Source organism: Halyomorpha halys, unplaced genomic scaffold (assembly GCF_000696795.3).
Source record: "Halyomorpha halys isolate HHAL.00 unplaced genomic scaffold, Hhal_1.1 Scaffold1175.1, whole genome shotgun sequence".
Lineage (NCBI taxonomy): Eukaryota > Metazoa > Arthropoda > Insecta > Hemiptera > Pentatomidae > Halyomorpha > Halyomorpha halys.
The window spans coordinates 4533-13478 of record NW_027115251.1 but is presented as its reverse complement, the minus strand read 5'-3'; positions in this window follow the sequence as shown (position 1 = coordinate 13478).

Genomic DNA, 8946 nt, shown 5'->3' with positions numbered 1-8946 from the left:
TTCGAGGCTAGGGTCCAAAGTCCAAGGACACGTGGTTAAGGCTGGTTCGAGGCTAGGGTCCAAAGTCCAAAAAGGCTCATTGAGGTGGGCCAGAACCGGTCTTTTATCCCTACTTTCAATATTGAAATATCGTTGCTTTCAAAGCATTGCCAACAATACATCGACATTTTAGATCATCAATTTCAGTAACATAAGGTCAGTTCCAACGACTACGCATGCTCCGGACAGTCAGAAGTTGTTGCTGGAACTGGGGATGCGACATCAACTACAAAAAACATTTGTCGTATTTAAGTAATCCGAATTTTTCGGTTATATTTTGAATTTATATAAAGTCGGGGTGGAGGTCTCATTTTCTGATGCCGAAATTTACATCGGGACCTGCTCGTGGGATACCTAAACTATAGCACGAGCATGTCCCGATGTAAACATTTGGTGCAATCCGTGTGAGGATCGAACTCAGGAAAAAATCATGAGATTTATGAAATATTTAATGAGCCAATTGTGAGACATTTCGCCCATTTTCACAGGCTCATTTTTAATGATTAGTACAATTAGCATAATTTTAATTATTGTTTATAATAGGTCTAAAGGTACGTGGGAGGCCAGTCTGTTATTCAAGCCTAATCCCTTCAGCAGACAGTAAGAGATGTTAGGGATTAAAGGTCATTGCACCGAGTGCCTCATTGTTTACTAGCACATTACATTAACAATATTATATACAGTGCATGCGATTTACGTATTTATAGAATTAAAATAATTGTTATCAAAGTTGTTTGCATGTGTGTATATTGTTAATATTTATTTGTTCTATTATTAAAACGAATTTATTTATTTATATATTTTTGTATTGTAAGGCTATTTATTCATAATCGTTAAAATCGTTTTGTATATTTTTTAATTTACCTCGTCTAGTCATTTCTATATATTTTTCATATTCGTAAAATCGTTCAATAAATTAAAATGGGAATAGATGATGACAAGGAAGATAGGATCCGGTCACTGGAGCGCAAGATACGACGCGTTAAGCGGGGTCTCCTCAAATTAAGCTCGCTTGCACTTGTCACCACCACGGACGATGATGCGTTTATCAATTTCGAAGTTGATTATGACGAGTGCAAGAATCTTTGGGCCGAATTCAAGTCGATTTGGGAAGACTTGGATTCCTTATACCCGTCCCAGAGAGCTTCTGCGATGGCGTCCGATTGGGAAACGGGTTACGATATGATCCGTAACGACCTGCGACAAGCCGAGGTACGGTACCGCAAGATTAGGGCTCAACGTAGTTCCACTGCTCAGGGGGTCAAACCGGGTTTTGCCGCTCCGACGTACCAGTCCCAACTGTCCAACATTCGGATCCCGGAGTTCGATGGTGAGCTATCCTCTTGGCCGCGGTTTCGGGATAATTCACTTATTCACGATAACACGCAATTGGCTCCCGTGAACAAGATGCACTATTGTAAGAGTGCCCTTAGTGGGGAACTGCTAGCCGGATTCCCTTTCGATGGCAGCTCCTATCAGCCGGCTTGGGACGCGCTAGTGCGTGAATATAATAATCCACGCGTTCCCGCTTCAAGATGCCTGCAAAGGGCCTTGAACCAAAAATAAACCACGTCTGGTGGAGAACACGCGAAATACACATCATATTTGGCTGAGGTGGGGGAGGGCATCGAATCATTTCGTGGTTTGGCCCTGGAGGATGATTCAGACGTCATCCTGTGCACACTGGCTCTTTGAGCCTTGGACCCCGTCACAAGACGGCACTTTGAGCTTGCCTATGCAAGCAGCGAATTCCCCACTGGCGACTAATGGCGTGCAAGCTGTCTTACGAACTTAATATGCAGCCTCATACCGACACTCCACGAAATAGAATTGCAGGCAGAGGAAAGAGTGGAGGTTCCTTGCTCACCAGCAAAAATGGTCCGAGCGCCAGTATTTGTCCGGACCCATCCAGGTCGCCACCTAGGCGCGCGTCTCCGAGAAAGTCGGGCGGGTCATGGCGTCGGTCGTCCGGCACTTATCCGCGCCCGAAATCATCCTCTCCCGCCAAAGAACATTGTCCCCGTTGCGAGGAGCGGCACCTCTTGGGCCCTAACTTCGCCGAAGTCCGCGGATTTTGTGAGTAACACCCGCGCCTAGTGATTGTCGTTCGGAGGCAGTCATGGGCACTGCGTGCGCAGTATTAAACGGGTCTGAGCGTTCCGCGCCCGCACGGCTACTACTCGACTCTGGCAGCCAGTACACCTTTGTTACTGCCGAACTCTGCGACGATTGGTGGCCAATTGCAGCCCTTCGACGGAGGAATCGCCGGTTTGGGCGGTGGTCAAGTCACGAGTTCCTTCACGTTCAGGCTTCGGTCCCTTGTCGATAATACTACGAACTACAGGGTCCGCGCCCTCGTAGTTGATCGGATAACCTCCGACATGCTCAATTGTCCGGTTCCTTCAAGCTGGTTAAGGAATTTATCGCATCACGTTTTGGCCGACCCTTCCTTCGGTGTTCCAGGCCCCATCGATTTGCTTATAGGCGTTGACCTGTACCCAAGCCTCGTTACTGGTGCTCTCACCAAGGCCTTCGGGGGTGGTCACCTATACCTCTTGCCGACGGTACTCGGTAAAGTCGTTATGGGGACTACGTCCACCGGCATCTCGCTCCTCATTCGGGAAGACGCTATCGCTCCGAGTCAGAGCAATTTTATTCGAAGACCCGACAAACTCGGTCCTGTTAAACGTAGGCGCCCATGCCGTTGCAAGAGAAAAACCAATCGTTCTAACGCATCCTATCACCACCCGTCCTCACAAAGCGTCACGGCTAGTTCTTGCTGTTCACGTTGCTCTCAGCACTTATCGTCAACTGAGCCTTCTGTCGTTAAGCTTGGGCTTTTCAGAGTGGGCGGCAGTATTGAATCTCCCTGAGAGGCTAAGCATTTCTCTCACATTCGCATTCGTCTCGCATCTCCAATCGTTACACGTTACCACCGTCGTCCAAGAAAGATTTCTCAAGTTTTTTAATATGTATATATGTTAAATATGTGTTAATTTATGTCATATTATAAGTGTATTTATGTTACATATTACGTTACGCGTTCGCAATTCATTTTGTATATTGTGCATGAATCGTTTTAAAAGTTAATATTTTTATTATTATCGTTTTCAACGGGCTCTGAAGCCTGTTTAGGGTTATTTCTTTAATGACAGACTGCGCCTTCCTCATCTCTTTGTTTCTCTAGTTCTCTGCATTTTCAAATTTGTAAATCCGGCTGAGCCAAATTTAGGTAGGCGGTATGTCGGATTTAAGTAATCCGAATTTTTCGGTTGTTTTTTGAATTGATATAAAGTCGGGGTCGGGAGTCTCATTTTCTGATACCCCTTCTGCCGCGGACACCGGAAGACCCCGAAGACGCCGCCACTGCGATGCCGCCCAAATTATATATCGTGGCATGCAAGCTAGGACCTGGCCTGCCCCTACCATCACGCCAGAGTCGAGGACATGCCTTCTGACATCAGGCGAAGACACGTGGTTTTCACCATATCGCCCATTGCACACCTTAACGAGGAAAGCGACTAGAAGACGTCACACATCAGAAATGCACATAATTTCCATTAGTCCTATTAGACCCCAATGCTCTGTCTGATAGTATCATACTAATGTCTTATATAATCAAGCTAATTTAGACTAACACACTAACACCATCTGCCCCTCCAGGGAATTGATTATTTGGTCATGTTAATGAGCAGAAAGTATCACAAATGTAAACGCCCATTTTCCACAATAATTTTAATTATCACTATAAAATACACTCGGGATACCTGAAGTAGAGCGATTAATGTTTTAAAATATGAATATTCAATATTAAAATATCGTTGCTTACAAAAACATTGCCAAAAATACATTGATGTTTTTCAGTAACATAAGGTCTAAACTTCAAACACATTACAAAAGACTGATCTACATGACTTTAATAAGGCCAATCTGGACATATGGAGTTGAGCTTTGGGGATCCACTAAACCTTTCGAATTCCTCTCGTATTCAATCCTTACAATCGAAAATCCTTCGTAAAATCCTCAATGCTCCTTACTTTGTCACAAATAAAAGCATACATAAAGACCTTAATGTTCCCTATGTAACCGATCTAGCCCGAACCAGATATCACTCCTTCCATTATAAACTCTATAACCACTCAAACCCCCTAGTTTCTAATCTTGCATCCTCTTCCATTCCTGACAATCCTCCGAGGAGCCTGAAAAGGAGATGGCCACGAGACCAGCTAATGTAAAAGTGCTTAGAGTGCTACCAATGGGTAGTTTCTCTACACGCCTGTAACACTCCAATTTAACTTAGATCAGATTTACTAAATGTATTATAATGTATAGTTGTAAATAGCAATAAAAAAAAAACATAAGGTTAGTTTCAAAGACTACGCATGCTCCAGACAGTCAGAAGTTGTTTGAACTGGGGATGCGTCATCGACTACAAAAACCATGGAAGTTTTAAAATATCAATGTTCAATATTAAAATATCGTTGCTTACAAAACATTGCCAAATATATTTCGATATTTTTGAACAGCCATTTCAGTAACATAAGGTTAGTTCCAACAGCTACGCAGGTAGAAAAGGTTGCTGGAACAAGGGATGCGACATCGACTACAAAAACCATCGAAGTTTTAAAATATCAATTTTTGATATTAAAATATCATTGCTTACAAAACATTGTTAAAAATATATAATGATGATTTTGAACATACATTTCATATACATAAGGTTAGTTCCAACAGCTACGCAGGTAGATAAGGTTGCTGGAACAAGGGATGTGACATCGACTAGAAAAAACATTGACGTTTTAAAACATGAATATTCGATATTAAAATATAGTTGCTTACCAAACATTGGCATCAATACATTGATGTTTTTGCACGTCCATTTCTGTAAGATAATCCCTTTTCCAACGACTATGCATGCTCCGAACAGTCAAAAGTTGTTGCTGGATCAGGTGATGCGACATCGACTACAAAAAACATCGATGCTTTAAAATACCAATGTTCAATATTAAAATAACGTTGCTTACAAAACATTGCAATGAATACATTGATGTTTATGAACGTCCATTTCTGTAAGATAATCCCTTTTCCAACGACTACACATGCTCCGGATAGTCAAAAGTTGTTGCTGAATCAAGGGATGCGACATCGACTACAAAAACATCAATGTTCAATATTAAAATATCGTTACAAAACATTGCCAACAATACATTGATTTTTTTTAGCATCCATTTCTGTAACATAAATTCTGTTCGAAGGACTACGCATGCAGAAGTTGTTGCTGGAAAAAGGGATGCGACATTGACAACAAAACCATCAATGTTCAATATTACAATATCGTTGCTCACATAACATTGTGGCCAATACATTGATGTTTTTGAACGTCCATTTCTGTAAGATAACCCCTTTTCCAACGACTACACATGCTCCGAATAGTCAAAAATTGTTGCTGGATCAAGGGATGCGACATCGTCTGCAAAAACATCAATGTTCAATATTACAATATCGTTGCTCACATTACATTGCCAGCAATACATTGATGTTTTTGAACCTCCATTTCTGTAACATAATTTCTGTTCGAAGGACTACGCATGCAGAAGTGGTTGCTGGAAAAAGGGATGCGACATTGACGACAACAAAAACCATCAATGTTCAAAATTACAATATCGTTGCTCACATAACATTGCCAGCAATAAAAATGGATGTTTTTGAACATCCATTTCTGTCACATAATTTCTGTTCGAACGACTACGCATGCAAAAGTGTTTGCTGGAAAAAGGGATGCGACATCGACTAAAAAAAACATCGGTGTTTTAAAATATCAATGGTCAGTATTAAAATAACGTTGCTTAAAAAACATTGCCAAAAATATATCGATGTTTTTGAACATCCATTTAAGTAACATAATGTGAGTTCCAACGAATACGTATGCAGCTGTTATTGCGGGAACAAGGGATGCGACATTGACTATAAAAACCATCGAGTTATAAAGTATCAATGTTCAATATTAAAATATCGTTACTTACAAAACATTGCCAACAATACAATCATATTTTTTAACATTCATATCTGTAACATAATCTCTGTTCGAACCACTACGCATGAAGAAGTGGTTGCTGGAACAATGGATGCGATATATCAATTTTTGATATTTAAATATCGTTGCTTACAAAACATTGTTAAAAATATATCGATGATTTTGAACATACATTTCATTAACATAAGGTTAGTTCCAAAGACTACGCATGCTCCGGGATGCGACATCGATTACAAAAAACATCGATGTTTTAAAATATCAATGTTCAATATTAAAATATCGTTGTTTACAAAAGATTGCCATCAATACATCGATGTTTTTGAACATTGATTTCAGTAACATAAGGTTAGTTCCAACGACTACGCATGCTGAAGTTGTTGCCAAAACTGGGGATGCGACATCGACTACAAATACCATGGATATTTTAATCTATCACGTACGTTCTAAATGGATTCGGGCTTCTTCGTTGACTTTCCCTTCCAGGTCTTTTATTATGCAGAAGGAAGCACTAAACATCAAAGAGGGAAGACCGCCATATGAACTGCTTGGAGGTTCAAGCAAGACTGATGCTGAAGTCTCTTTAGCGCAAGCTCATGTCACGACGCTAGAATCGATCAAATTCCGCACGGCAACACTCTAACTATATACTAACCTTATGTTATTAAAATGGATGTTCAAAAACATCAATATATTTTTGGTAATGTTTTGTAATCAACGATATTTTAATATTGAACATTGATATTTTAAAACATGGATGTTTTTTGTAGTCGAAGTCGCATCCCCAGTTCCAGCAACTACTTTAGACTGTCCGAAGGATGCGTAGTCGTTGGAACGGAAATTATGTAACCAGAATGAATGTTCAGAAACATAGATGTATTTTGGGTAATGTTTTCTAAGCAACTATATTTTAATATTGAACATTAATATATTAAAACATAGATGGTTTTTGTAGTCGATATCGCATCCCTAGTTCCATTAACAACTTCTGACTGTCCGGAGCATGCGTAGTTGTTAGAACAGACCTTCTGAATATTCAAAAATATCGATATATTTTTAGCAACGTTTTCTAAGCAACGATATTTTAATATTGCACATTGATATTTTAAAACATCCATGGTATTTGTAGTCGATGTCGCATCCTCAGTTTCGGCAACAACTTCAGCATGCGTAGTCGTTGGAACTAACCTTATGTTACTGAAATCCATGTTCAAAAACATCGATGTATCATTAGCAATGTTTTGTAAGAAATGATATTGTAATATTGAACATTGATATTTTAAAACATTGATGTTTTTTATAGTCGATGTCGCATCCCCAGTTCTAGGAACAACTTCTGACTGTTCGGATTATTCGGACTATTCGGATTGGAACTAACGATGTTTTTGTAGTCGCTGTCACATCCTCAGTTTCGGCAACAACTTCAGCATGCGTAGTCGTTTGAACTGACCTTATGTTACTGAAACGGATAATCTAAAATATCTATATATTTTTGGCAATGTTTTATAATCAACAATATTTTAATATTGAACATTGATATTTTAAAACATCGATGTTTTTTGTAGTCGAAGTCGCATCCCCAGTTCCAGCAACTACTTTAGACTGTCCGAAGGATGCGTAGTCGTTGGAACTAACCTTATGTTACTGAAACGGATAATCTAAAATATCTATGTATTTTTGGCAATGTTTTATAAGCAACGATATTTTAATATTGAACATTGATATTATAAAACAACGATGTTTTTGTAATCAATGTCGCATCTCTAGTTCCAGCAACAACTTCTGACTGTCCGGTGCATTCGAGTCGTTGGAACTGACCTTATATTACTGAAATTGGTGATCTAAAATATCGATGTATTGTTGGAAATGCTTTGAAAGCAACGATATTTAAATATTGAACATTAAAATTTTAAAACATCGATGTTATTTGTTTTTGATGTCGCATCCCCAGTTTCTGCAACAACTTCAGTGCGTAGTCGTTGGAATTAACTTTATTTTACCGAACTGGATGTTCAGAAACATCGATGTATTGTTGGAAATCTTTTGTAAACAACGATATTTTAATATTGAACATTGATATTTTAAAACATCGATGTTTTTTGTAATCGATGTCGCATCCCTAGTTCCAGCAACGATATTTTAATATTGAACATTGATATTTTAAAACTTCGATAGTTTTTGTAGTCGATGACGCATCCCCAGTTCAAACAACAACTTCTGACTGTCCGGAGCATGCGTAGTCTTTGGAACTATCCTTTTGTTAATGAAATGTCTGTTCAAAATCATCGATATATTTTTAACAATGTTTTGTAAGCAACGATATTTTAATATCAAAAATTGATATATCGCATCCATTGTTCCAGCAACCACTTCTTCATGCGTAGTGGTTCGAACAGAGATTATGTTACAGATATGGATGTTAAAAAATATTATTGTATTGTTGGCAATGTTTTGTAAGTAACGATATTTTAATATTGAACATTGATACTTTATAACTCGATGGTTTTTATTGTTAATGTCGCATCCCTTGCTCCCGCAATAACAGCTGTATACGTATTCGTTGGAACTCACCTTATGTTACTTAAATGAATGTTCAAAAACATCGATATATTTTTGGCAATGTTTTTTAAGCAACGTTATTTTAATACTGACCATTGATATTTTAAAACATCGATGTTTTTTGTAGTCGATGTCGCATCCCTTTTTCCAGCAAACTCTTCTGCATGCGTAGTCGTTCGAACAGAAATTATGTGACAGAAATGGATGTTCAAAAACATCAATGTATTGCTGGAAATGTTATGTGAGCAACGATATTGTAATTATGAACATTGATGGTTTTTGTTGTCAATGTTGCATCCCTTTTTCCAGCAACCACT